Below are 16,951 nucleotides of genomic sequence, written 5' to 3'. Positions count from 1 at the left end.
TTATTTGACTGGTACTTATTTTATAGACCTTGAAAGGATGAAAGGCAAAGTCGACCTTGCTGGAATTTGAACTCAAAACAAAGAACCAGAAGAAAGATCACTAAACATTATATCCACTGCCCTAATGATTCTGCCAGCTTGCCTCTTTTTAATAATAATAATAGAAATAACAATAATAGTTTCAAATTTTGGCACAACGCCAGCAGTTTTGGTGGGAGGGATCGATTACATCGACCCCAGTGTCCAACTGGTACTTATTTTGTCAATCCCAAAAGGATGAACAATAAAGTCGATCACAGTGGCATTTGAACTCAGAACATAAAGACAGACAAAATGCTATGAAGCATTTAGCCTGGTGCACTATCAATTCTGTCAGCTCACTGCCTTAATAGCAATACTGCTTCTAATTTAGGCACATGACCAGCAGTTTAGAAGGGAGGAAGCTAGTTGATTCAACTGACCCTTTCCATTCACTAATATTTAACAGGTACTTCATTTTATCAATGCCCACAAAATAGAAAAGTTGAACTTTGTCAGATTTGAACCCAGAACATAAAGAATCAGAACAAATACAGCAAAGGAATTTTTCCAGTACTCTAATGAAGCTACTAATCTACTGCCTTTATACATTAATCTAATGATGGTAAAAAAAATTTAAACGAAGTAAAATTTAAAAAAACCCCACTAATTTGGAGATATGCCATGCTTGAGAAGACCCAGTAAGCCAAGTGAGATCATAGTTGTGGCCATTTAAAAGTACCCTTCATTCATTGGCTGATATGCCATGCTTGTGAAAACCTGTCGAACTGAGTGAAATCATAGTTATGGCTGATGCCAGTGCCACCTGACTGGCACCAATGTTGGTGGCATGTAAAGAACACCATTCGAGCATGGCCAATGCCAGTGACACGTAAAAAGCATGATTCGAACTTTAGGAAGAGCATCCAGCTGGAGAAACCTTGCCAAATCAGATTGGAGCCTGGTGCAGCCTCCCAGCTTGCCAGTTTTCTGCCAAACCATCCAACCCATGGAAAGCAGATGTTAAACGATGATGATGATGATAATGATGATGATTAATAGTTATAATTTCTAAGACAGGTGCAGCCATAGCTGTGTGGTTAAAAAGTTTGTTCCCCAACCATGTAGTTTCAGGTCCAGTTCCAATGGGTTGTGCCTAGGGCAGGTACCTTCCAATATAGCCCTGGGCCAACTGAAATTTTGTGATTGGATTTGATAGATGGAAACTGAAAGCTGATTTTGAGAAGCATTGGTTTACTCAGTTAGGGTTGACTTGAGTTTAAAAACAACAAACACTATGGAATGAGAAAAATGAAGAAGCTTCAATATGGTTGCTTGACTTGTGAGGTATAATAGTCAATTCTCCATCAGAGACCACATCTTAACCATTTAAAACAAACAAACAGCTAGGTAATATATATTGATAATACAATGTGATGGTCACAAGTAGAATGTCTTTGATGATAGATCTATTCAATCAAGATTGATTTGCAGTTAAAAACCACCACCATTGCGGTAATTCTCGTAACACATATAAATATGGGCAGTTAGTTGAAACTGTGTGTGGTTGAGTGGAAAGTTGCTTTGATCTTTATTACTGCAGCACCAAATGAAAACGGTAAAAAAAATAAAACAACAAGAGTTATAACAACAAAAACTATAATAATAATGATGATGATGATAATAAAAAAGATGATGTTGGTAATGAAAATAATAATAATATAGCAATTTAATGGCAAGATTTTCGACTGAGCTGAGGAAGTTAGGTTGGGTGATTATTTTTCATAGTTGCTACTGATTTATAAAAAAAAAAAAATCAATAGCAATTAGCCAGCTAACGAACTAACCAAAGCAGTTAATCAATCAAATCATGTCAAGTAATATTGACCATTAAACCATAATTTCTTGTTTCATAAACTGACCAACCACACTGCTGTAACTCATAAAATATATATTCTTTCTAGAATGTTTGCTTTTGATTATTGTCAAATTCAAGAAATTCTCTTCAGTAAAAAAATATAAATAAAAAAAAACCCCCACAAAACAAAAAGTCCATGTAACTGTTATTTCTCTCCCATTTTTCCTAACTTCTTGAAATATTTCATTTCACCTTTTGGTGTTGAAACTGGCCATATCTGGCCAAAATTTTCAACTTGGTTTATCTTCAAAAAGGCCAGATCCAGCCTCTCACATTTACCCTACAATGTCATTCTAAGAATAAACGATCACATCAATGAAATCTTGAAGCGATGAAATATTGGCTTCAAATTTTAGCACAAGGCCAGTAAGTTCAGGGAAGGTGGGGGGTAAGTTAATTGCATCGACCCAAGTGCTCAACTGGTATTTAATTTATTGACTGTGAAAGGATGAGAGGCAAAGTTGACCTCGGTGGAATTTGAGCTTAAAACTTAAAGATGGGCAAAATACTGCTAAGCATCTAGCCTGGCGTACTGATGATTCTGCAAGCTCACTGCCCTAAAGCTATGAAATATTCTTTTCTACTCTAGACACAAGGCCCGAAATTTTTGGGGAAGGGGCCAGTCGATTAGATTGATGCCCATATGCAACTGGTATTTAATTTACCCAAAAGGATGAAAAGCTAAGTCAACTTCAGTGGAATTTGAACTCAGAACATAAAGACAGACTAAATACTGCTAAGCATTTCACCCGGCATGCTAACATTTCTGCCAGCATGCTGCCTTGAAGGCTATGAAATATTGTCAAAAAACAATGTGAATCAGTAAGTGTTGCACTTGACAGTAATTTGAATGCTAAAGGGTTAATAATTGTTGTTACAACTTAAGGCTTCAACATTTCATACGTTGATGGTTCAATTCCTATTGAAGCAAGATCAGGACAAGCTTCTGATTCCAGCTGGAGTGTTCATGCACCTCTCTACAGCAATACACCTGTTACCATGCTTCTATTAGTCTTTAGTCCCTCAATGCCTGGAATAAAGCCTCAATAAAACCCTGTCCTCCCTGCTTTGTCAAGGGGCCTTGTCTTCTGAGTTAGTTGGTGACCACTCTAATGCCAGTGCCATGAAAAAAAGCATGCTGTACACTTAATAAAATGGTTGGCATTACAAAGGGCATCTAGCTGCAGAAACCATGTCAAAGTAGACACTGCAGTTTAATGCAGTCCCTCTGGTTCATCAGATCCTGTCAGATCACTCAACCCATGCCAGTATGGGCGAGTGCCCTAAACAAAGGCTGGATCATCATGGCTGCAACATAAGGGAGACTTGGGGCTAAACACCACCACCACTACCCCACCACCATTATTGTTTCTCCAAGCCCACTCAGGAGCCACTATACAGTTGCTTGGCCAGCTAGTAATAGCAGCTAAAACTTCCTTTGTTATAATCAGATTATTTGATTGCCTACTGTCTTAATCCTTTCAATACCAACCTGCCTGAGACTGCCCCTAGTTCTAGGAATGAAAATAAATTCAATTTTAAATTGATCTAACTTAAAATCTTCCATCAAAATTTCATGTTAATCTATGGTACAAACACAAGTTTGTCAATGACAATATTATTGAGTTCTTCACAATTTTCAAAATTAATTGCAAAAAAAAAAAAAAAAAAAAAAAAAAAAGGTAATGCATTTCAAGAGAGATATGGTAACAAAATGGTTAAATGAAGAAACTTTGAACAACAGATTCCCTGATATAAAAAAAAAAAAGACAGGATATTTATAGCTGGAATGCCTTTGATTGTAGTATGGTTTGGTCAGGGATAATTTAGAACTTAATACTACCACCACTGATACAACAACAACCATTCCATGAAATATGAGAGGAGGCATACAACACTGTTGAATGCATTGAAATTATTAAGTGAAAGTCTTGCTTCCAAGACAGAACTATAAATGGTGCACCGTTGTGTCAGGTTTCAAGTGTTGATGCCTTAATCAATTGGTCTCTTATTTGATTAAAACTGTTTGAGCACCAGCCACAGATTGAATTATCACGTTCTGTTATTAATATCAGCTTAAAGACTGAATAAATATCTGTAATGCACTGCTTTGTATCAATATCACTGGACATGAAATGCGTCATGTTTCAGAAGAGATCCTGTGCAAAACAAACTACGAAATGAAATAGAAGAAACGTGGAGAATTAATTAAGAAAATTTATTTCCTTACCTGATATGATATTTTTGAATTTTTTTTTAAAAAGAAGAAAATTATTGTATAAACTTCTTTTTTCTTGAAGTAATTCCAATGTGGTAAATATCACTGAGGTGAGAGGTTATCCACAGTTCATTCTGTTTGCACCTAAAATGAAATTAAGAAATTATTTTTCAGAGATACAAAAGAGAGTTCAGAGCACAAAGATAATATGATAAAAAGAAAGGAAAAAGATAAAGGAGACAAAGGTGCAAGCATGGCTGTGTGGTAAGAAAATTGTTTCCCAACCACATGGTTGCAGGTTCAGTCCCATGGTAGACAGAAATTGAAAGAAGTGCATCGTGTGTGTGTGTATGTGTTTGCCCCCACGATCGCTTGACAACCAGTGTTGGTTTGTTTACATCCCTGTAACATAACAGTTTGATAAAGAGCAACTGATAGCATAAGTACCAGGCTTTAAAAAAAGCACTGGGGTGGGGTGGGGGGAGTCGATTCACCTGACTAAAATATTCTTCAAGGCAGTGCCCCAGCATGGCCAAAGTCTAATGAATGAAACAAATAAAAGAAAAGATAAATGAAGAATGAAAAGAATTGTGTTTTCGAGTGGCTAATATGTGTGTAGGGGAGAGAGAGGATCAAGGAGACAAAGGAGGAATTGTAGCTAGGCAGATAGTGTTATGCTTGAATTGACCTCAGTATGTAACTGGTACTTATTTCATCAACTGTGAAAAGAATTCAAGTCAAAGCCAGCACTGGTCCTAGGCAGTCTTAGTGAGATTTGAACTTTAAACACAGTAAGACTCTACCATTTTTGTTACTTCACAGAAGCTTTGAAAATACAAACCCTATGAAAATATGAAAAAAATTCCTTCCACAACAAAGACGAAAAAAATATGTTATTTTGTTTCATTTTTCTTTCTTCCTGGAATGTTATCTCATCAGAATGTAATAAATGTGATGTGTCACAGTTTCTTGTATGATTTATAGACAATGATAATCTTCTTTACATATAGAACAGGTCGGGAATGGAGATGGAGGAAGGTTGGAAGAGAAATATTTCTGTGTTCTTGTAAAATGTAGAACGACTCTAGGGAAAAAAATAATAACTAAAGGTTTCCTTCTTTTTTTATGGAAACAGCCATTCCTGAACTGTGTAGAGCTTGTACACATTTGCGTGCATGCACAGATACAGACATACACACACGGAGAATTATTTATATACATACATACACAAGAAAGAAAGATAAATAGATAGAATTGTTTTGTATACTTTATACCATCTTCATATTTTTCTCTATGCAGTAAGATAAATTCAGACAAATGTAACAAACATGAAGAACTGAACATGAAAACCTATGAACAAAGTCATTCCATCCCTGACCATTCCAAATTTTTTTTTCTCTTTCAGACATAATATATCTAAAATTACATTACCCATTTTTCTGTTTTCCTTTCTTTAATTTTAAAAGGGCAGAAACTGAATTGAGGGTGATTTGGCTGCTGGTCTCCCACCATTTCTCTTCATCTAACCCTTTCATTACCATATTTCTGTTGAGATGCTCTGTGTTTCTTTCAATTAATTTTAAATATAACAAAGAATTTAGTAAAATAACTTAGCTATCATTAAGCTAGTGTTAGGAACATAAATTGCGACTAGGGTTTGGTGGAAGATTTTAATTCAAAACCTATGAAAACAAGACATTTGTACTACAAAGCCAGAGCTGATTTAATAACAAAAGGGTAAATCAAAGACCAATAATACAATGTACAGAAGAGGAGACAGATTGATTTAATAGTCTAAAAGTGGGAATGCAATTAAGTGTTGACAGAACTATTGTAGTGTCGCACAAAATACTATTTGATAAATGTCCTCTTACTTTCTGAGTTCAAATCCTGCTTAGATCTGCTTTACCTTTCATGTTTCTTAAGTTATATAATAATTACTGTGGTCAATTTAATTAACCGTTGAAGGTAATGATCCAATGACTGAAACCAATAACACTCCAACTCCAAACAAAAAGTGTTTATCCATTGACTGAAATGAGGAAGAGGAGGAGGTGGGGTAATGTTGATGACCCTTACAGGTAACATGACTTTGACCCTTTTGTCAACAGATTTCTGTTGAAACAGTTTAATATAAATGAATTGTTAAGAAAAATTTTTTTCTAATGGACACAAAATAAACCAGAAACTGTATAACCACTGGATCTTCCATAATTTTAAAATACGCATCAAACATAACAGAATGGAAACAATAAGTAAAAAAGCTTTCGTTATTTTGGATAGAAGATAAAACCTGATATAGCATCAATGTTGAATGTTCATCTTCTTTGGTGGAATGGCATGGGTTGGACAGTTCAACAGTACTTGATGAGCCAGAAGACTACATCAATCTCCATTGTCATGGTTTCTACAACTGGATGCCCATCCTAACACCAACCACTTCACAGGATGTACTGAGTACTTTTTCTGAGACATCAGTGCTAAGTGAGGTCATTATGTAACTCAAAAGAAAAGGCCCCCACCTCTTCTGAGCAGGAGGCTGCAATATTGAGGTGAGTGGCATTATGCTAGGTGTTGAAAGGTGCAGGTGCCTTGCTGTAGAGGAATACAAAAACTACTTGAGCTGAAAAGACAGAAGAGAGATGGTGGTGACAAGTTGTTGGGGCATACCTCCAAAGTATAAGAAGGTAAGTATAAGAGGGTCTATGGACAGAGGATTGGAAAAGGTGGGCAATTAAGTTTATGAGAAGTGATAAATGGTTAGAGATGGAGATAGAGATGAATGATTCAATAGATAATTATTTAAATTTTGTGTTTATTAATTAATATCACTGGACTTTTATCTCCTTTGTTTTACACAATTTTGATTTACATGGTGACTAGTAGAACCAATCTAATGTGTAAACTGAGGGATAACTGTTAAAGGTTTTTCAAGGAAGCCATGATGGTTAAGACCAAGCTGGAGCACTTTTTCAAAAGGTTATTGAAAAGGTGAAGTGAAATAATAACAAGTAGAAAATAAAAGCAGGTCAAGCACCTCATTAGTTGGCAACTTGTATTCAAAACAATATCTGAATAGATGCTGGTGTTGAAGGCATTGGATTATAAGCAAACAGAAGAGAAATTAGCTTCAATCAGGTTTCCTTGGTAACACTTAACATTTCACTTTACAATATGGTTTCAAACTTTGGCACAAAGCCAGCAATTTCAAGGGAGGATGAAAGTCAATTACATCAACCCCAGTATTCAACTGGTACTCACTTTATCAAACCTGAAATGATGAAAGGCAAAGTTGACCTTGGCGGAATTTGAACTCAGAACGTAAAGATAGATGAAATGCTGCTAAGCATTTTGCCCGCTTGCTAATGATTCCACCAGCTCACTGCCTTATTTTACTTTACAATATTATTAATTACTAAATATGTATGAACCAAGAAGTAATTCTTGAAGAGAAGAACATAATTGTTACAGGAACAGGAAGAAGTTGAGGGATGAAAAGTGTCTTATCAAAACTGAGACTGAAAACACTCAGTTGCAGCTGCAAGAAGTCAAATAGATCCCAAAATGTTGAATCACAGGTTCTGTTTATATGCATTCCCAATAAATGTTTTGTGGCAGCTCTGGACATGAAAATTAAATTTTTCCTTTAGACCACCTGATTGACACTCATGCCAGTGGAACATTAGTTAAAAGCATATCTGAGCATGATCATTGCCAGGGCCATGGATTGGCTCCCGTTCCGGTGGCACATAAAAAGTACCATTCGAGCATGATCGTTGCCAGCATCGCCTTACCAGCATATGTGCCGGTGGAATGTGAAAAACAACATTCAAGCGTGGTCATTGCCAGAACTGCCTGACTGGCCCTCGTGCTGGTGACACGTAAGAGCATCCACTACACTCTCAGAGTTGTTGGTGTTAGGAAGCACATCCAGCTGTAGAAACTTTGCCAGATCAGATTAAGCCTGGTGCAGCCTTCCGGCTCAGCAATCCTCCTCAGTCAAACTGTCCAACCCATGCCAGCATGGAAAGCGGACGTTAAATGATGATGACTAGCACACATGCTACAAGCTGATGTCAACACATGCTTGGGCTAACTTTGGAAGTATATTTTTGCCACTCTGAGTAATATCAGGAATTATATCATGCATACAAAGAATTAGAACTGAATTTTTATCAAATTTCTTGGTGCTTATACAAAATGATGAAATGAATGCTAATTTTAAGAGGAAAAATATTTACAGTTCTATATTTGAGAGATGAGGAATTATGTGCATTATTTATATTTGACGGATATCTATCCTCATCTTGTTTGTTGTTAACACGTTTCGGCTGATGTACTCACCAGCCTTCATCAGGTGTCCTGGGGGTATTTCGAAACTGGGTTCTCATTCCGAAGGTATTATCATTATTATTCAGGTCACTGCCAGGAATCGAACTCGGAATCTTGGGGAGTACATCAGCCAAAACATTGTATTAACAGCAAACATGTGAAGAAAAATATCTGTCAAATATAATTTCTCACTTGTAAATTTGCAATAAATATATGATATTTTTTTACTAAACTTATCAATAAGCATGGCTGTGTGGTAAGAAGTTTGCTTCCCAGCCACATGGTTCTAGGTTCAGTCCCACTGTGTGGAACCTTGGGCAAGTGTCTTCTACTATAGCCCCAAAGCCTTGTGAGTGGATCTGGTAGATGGAAACTGAAAGAAGCCCATCATGTGTGTTTATGCCTTTGTTGTGTCAGTGTTTGTCTCCCACCACCACTTGACAAAAAAATAAAGTACTGGGGTCAATTTATTCAACTAAAAATTCTTCAAGGCAGTGCCCCAGCATGGTCGCAGTCTAATAACTGCAACAAGAAAAAGGCAAAAAAAGATAACAAAAACAACCAGCTTCAGTGTATTTTATCAAATACAGAAATGTTCTTCACTAACTATTTTGGTTTTAGAACTTAAATATTCAGGTTTCATTCTCAGCAAAATCTGCTACAGAGGCTTTAACACTTTTAACATCCAATTAAAATGTTCATATGAATTCCAATCATGTACTGCAGTCCAATTATGACATGAAAGACAATATTAGATTTTAATATGTTATTATTAAGTTCAAAGTTAATTACTTCAATAATGAAATCTCTGGCATTACTTGAATATTTTAAAAATGGAGGGAGGAGGGAGGAGAGAGAGAGTTAATATGGAAGAAGTATATTGCTACTAGAGATGTGGTCACAAAATAGTAAAAAAAACTTTCCTGGGCAAAATGTCAGATTAATTATTTTAGCATTATTTAGCCATCAAATTACAACAAATCTAGAATTTTTAATTTGGCTGATAATTATAGTAAGAAACCAAAAATAAAAATAAAAATTTAAAAAATGCTGTAAAAACAAAAAAAGAAGTAATTTCAAATACGAAAGATTGAATTTTACTGCAATAATCATGGAATAATTTTAATTTTAAGACAATGATAACAACAATGGTCTAATTATAAATTTGGAAACAAATATATTTATATATTTCACAGGAAATGTATCACTAGTCTTCAGTACAGATGATAATCAGAGGCAACAGAAACCATATATATCATCATTGATTTGTTTTTGGTTTTTAAATTCTTAAATACTTGATCAATACCATTACATTTTAAGTCCTTTTCGTTATAATTTATGTATTTCTAATTCTATCATTGATTAAAAGAGAGAAAAGGATACAACAACAACAAGCAAATCTGCTTTACTGGCTATTTTGCAAGGTTTCTTGAGTGAATGCAGAAAAATATTGATTTTTTAAACTATTATTTAAAATTTCACAAGCAACAAAAGGAATTTTAAATTTCAAATCTTTTCACATAAAAAAAAAATATCAAAAAATAAATAAATTTCTGGACACATTTTCTGGCCAATAACTAATGGTCTTAGGTAGAATAACAAAAGCACCACAACTATTTTGATATAAGAACAAATTTCATGAAAGTAATTAAAGAAATCTGAAGATCTTTTAGGACTTGATTGAGTCAAGAAGTCTATTACTCATTTATTTCTCTCTTTCTTAGTACACACACACACATATCGTGTGTAGACAATTTGCCAACAGACAATTCCCACAGCCTCAGACTCAACACGGAGGCCTACATCAAGTGCCTGGAAGTGGTTGTGCTGCCCTGGGTCAAGAAGGTGGCTGCTGGAACACCCTATGTCTGACAACAGGACTCTGCACAATACCACACAATTGTCTTGTCTGTAAGTTATCTGCCAGCCAACTGTCTATTGACAATTGTCCCTATATATATATATTTAATATCATCTGGGTAATAACCTCATAATGTGCATTTCAAAACTCATTCAGTTATCAGTAGTGTTCTGAAAGCCACTCACCTGATGATGTGCAGATATTCAGCTACAGCTGGATCTATTTATTCATAATATTTATATAATAGTACGATATGGAAAACTCAGCTAGTAACAGCTGTTATCAATGCACAGAAACAATTGTTGTGATTTGTGATTAAAGGCTGTTCACTCCATCTTCTGCCTTTATAAATTTATATATTTTCAGCCTTACCCACAAGTCCCTTTGAAATGTATATAAAATATCTGTCTTTACATTATCCCAGCTACACACATTATTACACACAAACTCACAGATACAGGGACACTACAGACACAAAGCATGGAGGTGATGACAAATGACTGAGACCTTTGGCAATATGCTGTGCTTGAGAAGACCCATCAAGCCAAGTGAAATTGTAGTCATGCCCATTGCCAGTGTCACGTAAATGGCACCCATGAAATCGTAGTTGTGGCTGTTGCCAGTGTCATGTAAATGGCACCTATGCCACTGGCATGTAAAAAGCATCCATTACACTCTTAGAGTGGTTGGCGTTAGGAAAGGCATCCAGCTGTAGAAACCATGCCAAATCAGATTGGAACCTGGTGCAAGTCTCTGGCTTATCAGTTCTAGTTAAACTGTCTAACCCATGCCAACATGGAAAGCAGACATATGATGATATATGCAGGTATGGTGGTGCAAATAGGAAAAGACAGAAAATTTAAATATTTTTATTAATATTTAGCAGAACCAACAGAGTGACTCAAGACCCAAGAGATTCAACTTCCTATATATATATATATATATATATATATATATATATATATATATATGACGGGGTTCTTTCAGTTTCCAACTACCAAATTCTTTTACAAAGCTTTGGTCAGCCCGAATCTATAATAGAAGACATTTGCCAAAGGCACCATGTAGTTGGACTGAGTCCTAAACCATGTGGTTGGGAAGCAAGCTTCTTATTTCTTTATTGGCCACAAGGGGCTAAACATAGAGGAGACAAACAAGGACAGACAAAGGGATTAAGTTGATTACATCGACCCCAGTGCGTAACTGGTACTTAATTTATCGACCCTGAAAGGATGAAAGGCAAAGTCGACCTCGGCGGAATTTAAATTCAGAATATAACGGCAGACAAAATATCGCTAAGCATTTTGCCTGGCGTGCTAACGTTTCTGCTAGCTCGCAAGATTCTTAACACACAGCCAAGCCTGCACCTATACCCAGTCTTCCTGTTCTTCTGTTCCCAATGCCCACCCTGACACCTTATCACTACCATCATCATTCCTTGTTTCAGCTCCATACTGATTATGTCCATCCACTCTTGTATAATGCAGGCAGCCATGTATCTTCTACAGGAAGAAAACATAATCCTGACCGCTTCATCTCTGCCACTTACAAGGCTTTGGTTGGCCCAAGGCTATAGTAGAAGAGCCACTTGTCCAAAGTGCCTCTCAGTTGAATTGAACCGGAAAGCATGTGGTTGGGAAGCAAACGTCTTACACAGCCACAACTCAGAGTCTGGATGCAACAGAGTTTGTAAATATGAAACAGATAAACTACAAATGGCAAGCAATGCCACTCAAGAATGTTCAACATTATTCTGTAAACCAAAAACCATTTGATAAAAGAAAAAAAAAAGAAAAAAGTATAAAAATTGTAGGTCGAAAGCAAACAAACGCCGAACATTCGGAAATGAAACAATCTGTCAATAAGTGAAGACATAACTACTTGTGAGTTTTCCCATTTCCTATCTGTTTTATGCCACACCTTAAGAACGGAAGATGTTGAAGTTATATCCATTGACATTCGGTTTATAGAATAAATATAGAAAATTAAAATTGAAATAACAAATCAAACAATTAGAGAATAAAATACTTAGAGACCCCATCTGCATGAACATCAACAGTTAAAGTCAGTCTTAACACTTATAAACCTTTCTACTAGAGGCACAAGGACTGAAATTTTGGGAGAAGTGGAGTAAGTCGATTACATTGACCCAAGTGCTCCACTAGCACTTATTTCATCCACCCCAAAAGGATGCAAGTCAAAGTCAACCTCAGCAGCATTTGAACTCAAAATGCTGTTAAACAGTTTGTCCGGTGTGCTAACGATTCTGCCACCTCACCACCTTAAAACATAGAACAGAATGAGCATAAAAGAAATTAATCCAATAAGTGGTGAGAATATAAAACAAGTAAACAATAGTAGTAACTAAGTAATAATTGTTTTAATTAATTAGGAAAGTACGAGAGATAACTGTGGATGGACATGTTTTGATAAAGGTGAGTGGAGGTTTTGCCAGTCAAGCTTGACCACTCATCAGCATGGGTGTACAGGTTTGGGACAAAACTTTTTGAGTAAGACTGGCAGTTGTTCCTACATGGATGTCTCCCCCTCCACCCTATGCCACTGATGGTTATTCAAAGGAAAGGCTTAGGGTAATACAGATCGGAATCAGTATCATTGTAGGTGTTGTCAGAATACAAACAGTGGGATTAGATACCACAAGGCACCTTGTCCCTGACCCTCCAACAATTCTGACTTAAAATGTCTACACATGTACATACAAGCATACAAACAAATATATATGCATGCATATTTGGTGGAATGAACAAGTGAAGTAGAAGTTTACACATAAGCTTAAAAAGCACCATTTGAGTGTGGTTGATGCCAGTGCCACCTGACTGGCACCTGTGTCGGTGACATGTAAAAAGCACCCACTATACTCTTGGAGTGGTTGGTGTTAGGAAGGACATCCAGTTGTAGAAACTTTGCCTGAACAGACTGGAGCCTGGTGCAGCCTCTGGGCTTGCCAGTCCTCAGTCAAACTGTCCAACCCATGCCAGCATGGAAAGCAGACGTTAAATGATGATGATGATATGCAGATATACATACGTAAACACATATATATATATATATATATATATATATATATATATATACACATACATACACACACACACATATATATATATATACATACATACATACATACATACACACACACACACACATATATATATATACATAAATACACAGACACATACATAAACATACACACACATATATCTATCAAATCAACTGCTAACGTTACAGAAATGACTCAAGAGCTGAGAGGTTTATATGTTGTCTAAATAAGTGTATATATATGTATATATAATAGAGCTATGTGAAAGTACCCATCTCTGGCAGCACCAGAGATATATATTTGCAGAAATAAAGAACAAATGTCTTTTGAATTGGTAACTCTGAAAGTGTTACACAATAGCTTCTTGCAAAGTATTGTTAGAAAAGAAATACGCAACTGTGAATAGTAGAGGCTTTTATGAAAATCAATAAAAACGCAGTAGTCATTTAGTAGAGTAGCTAACCGCAGTTTTACTTTGAGATGTTGGAGAAATAGAGAAATCGCTATTTTTGTTACACATCAGTTTTAATATTCGACAACGCTCATCACTAACCCTCTTCCTCATGCCATCTCACTCGCTGCACTCACTCACCTTCCACTCCAGCACAAAGAGAAGGAATTCGTTCAATTGGAAAATAAAAACAAAATGCACACTATCTTCATTTATTGATACCTGCTCTAAGAAACAAGACAAGCTGTGTCAAGAATTGATGGTAATATCTTCAAGAAGGGAAAAAAGAAATCAGAAAAAACATTATGTAAGACATGCTAAGAATGTTCCATTGTATATTGTACAAGTCATGTGATCGACCAGACTATTGGATGTTGTTATACATCACTGGTCACAATGCGCTTTGCATCATTTTAGCTTTCGAATGATGCCACTTTAGGTGAGTAGGCCAACATTTCCTTGATTGGAAGACTAAACTGTCATAGAGTTACCTGTTTATAGGTGAGTAAACTGGAGCCAACTGGGAATCGAACCCATAATCATTAGATTGTGAGTGCAACACCCTAATCACTAGGCCATGTGCTTTCCCATTCTGTATTAATAGCAAAAGGAAAATGGTAAGGAATGCCTTTGGTTTAGTATTGATGAGGTCTTAAGAGAGACTGTGCAGGAGAGAGGGAAATCTTATCTTCCAGATTGAAATAAAAGAGCTGTTGGAACTATGAGGAAAGGGGATTTGAACAAGATGGATTGAATAGAATTAAGTCTTGATGTATAATGGCTAGGGTGATAACATGACACATATTGAGAAAATATATTTGGTTGTAGAAGTATGTAAATAAAATCAGGCATAAGAAATTAAGATGTTAATAGTGATAAATATTTAGGAATTCTCTCCCCTCACTCCAAAAATGTGTTTATCTTCAAGTTACGAAACCACTTTAAACCATGTTAAGAGAAACAGTTTATATAAGTCAATATCCAAAATATATATATACATAGTGTGTGTGTGTGTGTGTGTCTCTCTCTCTCTCTATCATCATCATTATCATTTAATGTCCGCTTTCTATGCTGGCATGGGCAGGATGGTTTGACAGGGAACTGGTGAGCTCCAGGGCCGCATCAGGCTCCATTATCATCTTTGACATAGTTTCTATGGATGGATGCCCTTCCTAGCGCCAGCCACTTTACAGAGTGTACTGGGTGTGTTTTTTGTGCCACCAACACTTGAGAAGTTGCCATGTAACTTGCAAGACAAGAAAGACAGAGGGAGTATTTGGGAGGAGAAGGGGAAGGTGGGTGACTGTACATGCCAGGTGTTGAGAGGCTAAAGTGCAATAGAGGGGCAAACACAGGTGTCTTATTATAGAGGAGATATATGACTGAAGGAGATCGGAGGAAGTTAGTGCTGAGATGCTAGAGCAAACTCTAAGGAACAAGATGAGCATAGGAGAGGACATGCACTTTGGATCATGAAAGGGGATGAGAAATGGATGCTTTCATAAGGGTGTGAGGTGGGAGAAGTAAATGGGTGGAGGTAGAGGTTAATGTAGTGAGTGAGGAACAAAGGTACTGGCTGCAGCCGATGGGAAGTACCAGTAGGGAGAGGAGTAAGGTGGGAGATATAGAAGTGGCTTAAGGAGAAAAGAACAGAAAGTATGTGCAAGGTGTATGAGAGGTAGATATAGGGATACATAAGGGACTATTGTAGGGAGGGAGGTTATGATGATAGATATAGGAGGGTTTGGGAATAATAACAGATAAGAGAGGGTGTTTAGAGTGGAGTATAGCAGATGGGAGAAAGAGGAGTGGCTGAAGGCACAGAAAGGAGGTGATTGGTTGAAATAGTGAGGGCAGGGATGATAAGGAAAGGAAGTAGTTCCAGGGGTGATGGTGGTGGTGGAGACTACGAGGGAAGGAGTAATATGTACCAATTCTGCTCTCAGGTGAGCACAATAGCTGAATGGTACCAAAGATGGGGTGGGGTGGGGGGAATGAAAATGATGAGGAAGATGCTTGATGATTCAGAGAGAGGAGGGTGTCAGGACTTCACACTTACAAGCATAACTGAGTGGCTTTAAGATATAATTTTTGCTGTAATGAGTGAGTCTTCTCAAGTACAGCAATATACTGAACATCTCGGTCCTTTGTCATCTCTGTAAGACTCAGCACCTTAAGATCAGCCTTTAGTACTTCATCTCATGTGTTCCTGAGTCTCTCTTTTCCATAAGTTCAAACCCTCTTTTGGCACTTCTTTTTGCAATTGTTCTCATTGATATGCATCAGATGACCAAGCCAGTGCACTCTTATTTCTTGCATATTACATCTGATTCCTCTTATTTCTAACTTTTCTCTCAATACATTTGCACTTTGTCCATACATGAACACCAATACTGCACATCATCATCATTGTTTAACGTCAGCCTTCCACGCTGGCATATGTGGGACTACACATCCATCAAATACACAAAGACACATGTTCAAAGATATACAGATAGGTAGGTAGACATACATACACATACACAAATATAAAATTTTTACACTCCCCATGCTGGCATGTAGTGGAATTTTTGATAAGATCCAAGAAAACTGACTCTCATTAATTTCAACTATCCCAGAAAAAGACTCCTTTCTACAGTTGGGTCACATGACAACTAATCAAAAATACAATGCAATTTAAACTATCAGAGAAAAAGATCCCTCCTTTTTTTTGTTTCTTTCGTCTCTCTCTAACCAAGTCTTGAAAAATTCACCATACACACACACAGATTTAAAGTAACAAAGAACATCCACTTCCCAATTCAACTCAATGTAAAAAGCTCAGGATACTGTTACCGCTGTTAGTAACACAGTGGTTCTTTCTTTAGAGTGAAGAGCAGATTGTATGATGCTTGTGTACGAAGTGCAATGCTGCATAGTCACTAAAACTGGACATTAAATGCAGAATGTGTGTGAAGGCTAAAAAGAAATAAGCTATGTTTTGCTGGGTGTGTAAGTTAGTATGTCTGAAGAATGAAATATAAAAGAACTGAAAAGAAAAAAAAAAACTGGTTGTAAGAGGGGTATGAGATGTAGTGTGCAAGAGAGAAGAT

The 16,951-nt window shown here is 36.6% G+C and overlaps 1 long non-coding RNA gene across 1 annotated transcript in view; it reads right to left on the bottom strand.

Moving 5' to 3' along the window:
- Window positions 1-369: 369 nt before the first annotated feature.
- The window catches only part of LOC118763949, a 255,222-nt gene continuing 238,640 nt past the window's right edge, over window positions 370-16,951 (bottom strand). The window contains exons 4-6 of the long non-coding RNA XR_004999721.1: window positions 4,167-4,298; window positions 3,370-3,372; window positions 370-380 (exon numbers count right to left, since the gene is read on the bottom strand). This is a non-coding gene — a long non-coding RNA (uncharacterized LOC118763949). The remainder of the gene's footprint in view (window positions 381-3,369; window positions 3,373-4,166; window positions 4,299-16,951) is intronic.

The sequence above is a fragment of the Octopus sinensis genome, linkage group LG1 (assembly GCF_006345805.1).
Source record: "Octopus sinensis linkage group LG1, ASM634580v1, whole genome shotgun sequence".
Taxonomy (NCBI): domain Eukaryota; kingdom Metazoa; phylum Mollusca; class Cephalopoda; order Octopoda; family Octopodidae; genus Octopus; species Octopus sinensis.
Note: the sequence above shows the minus strand (reverse complement) of the source record. Positions and strands in the feature narration are given on the sequence as shown.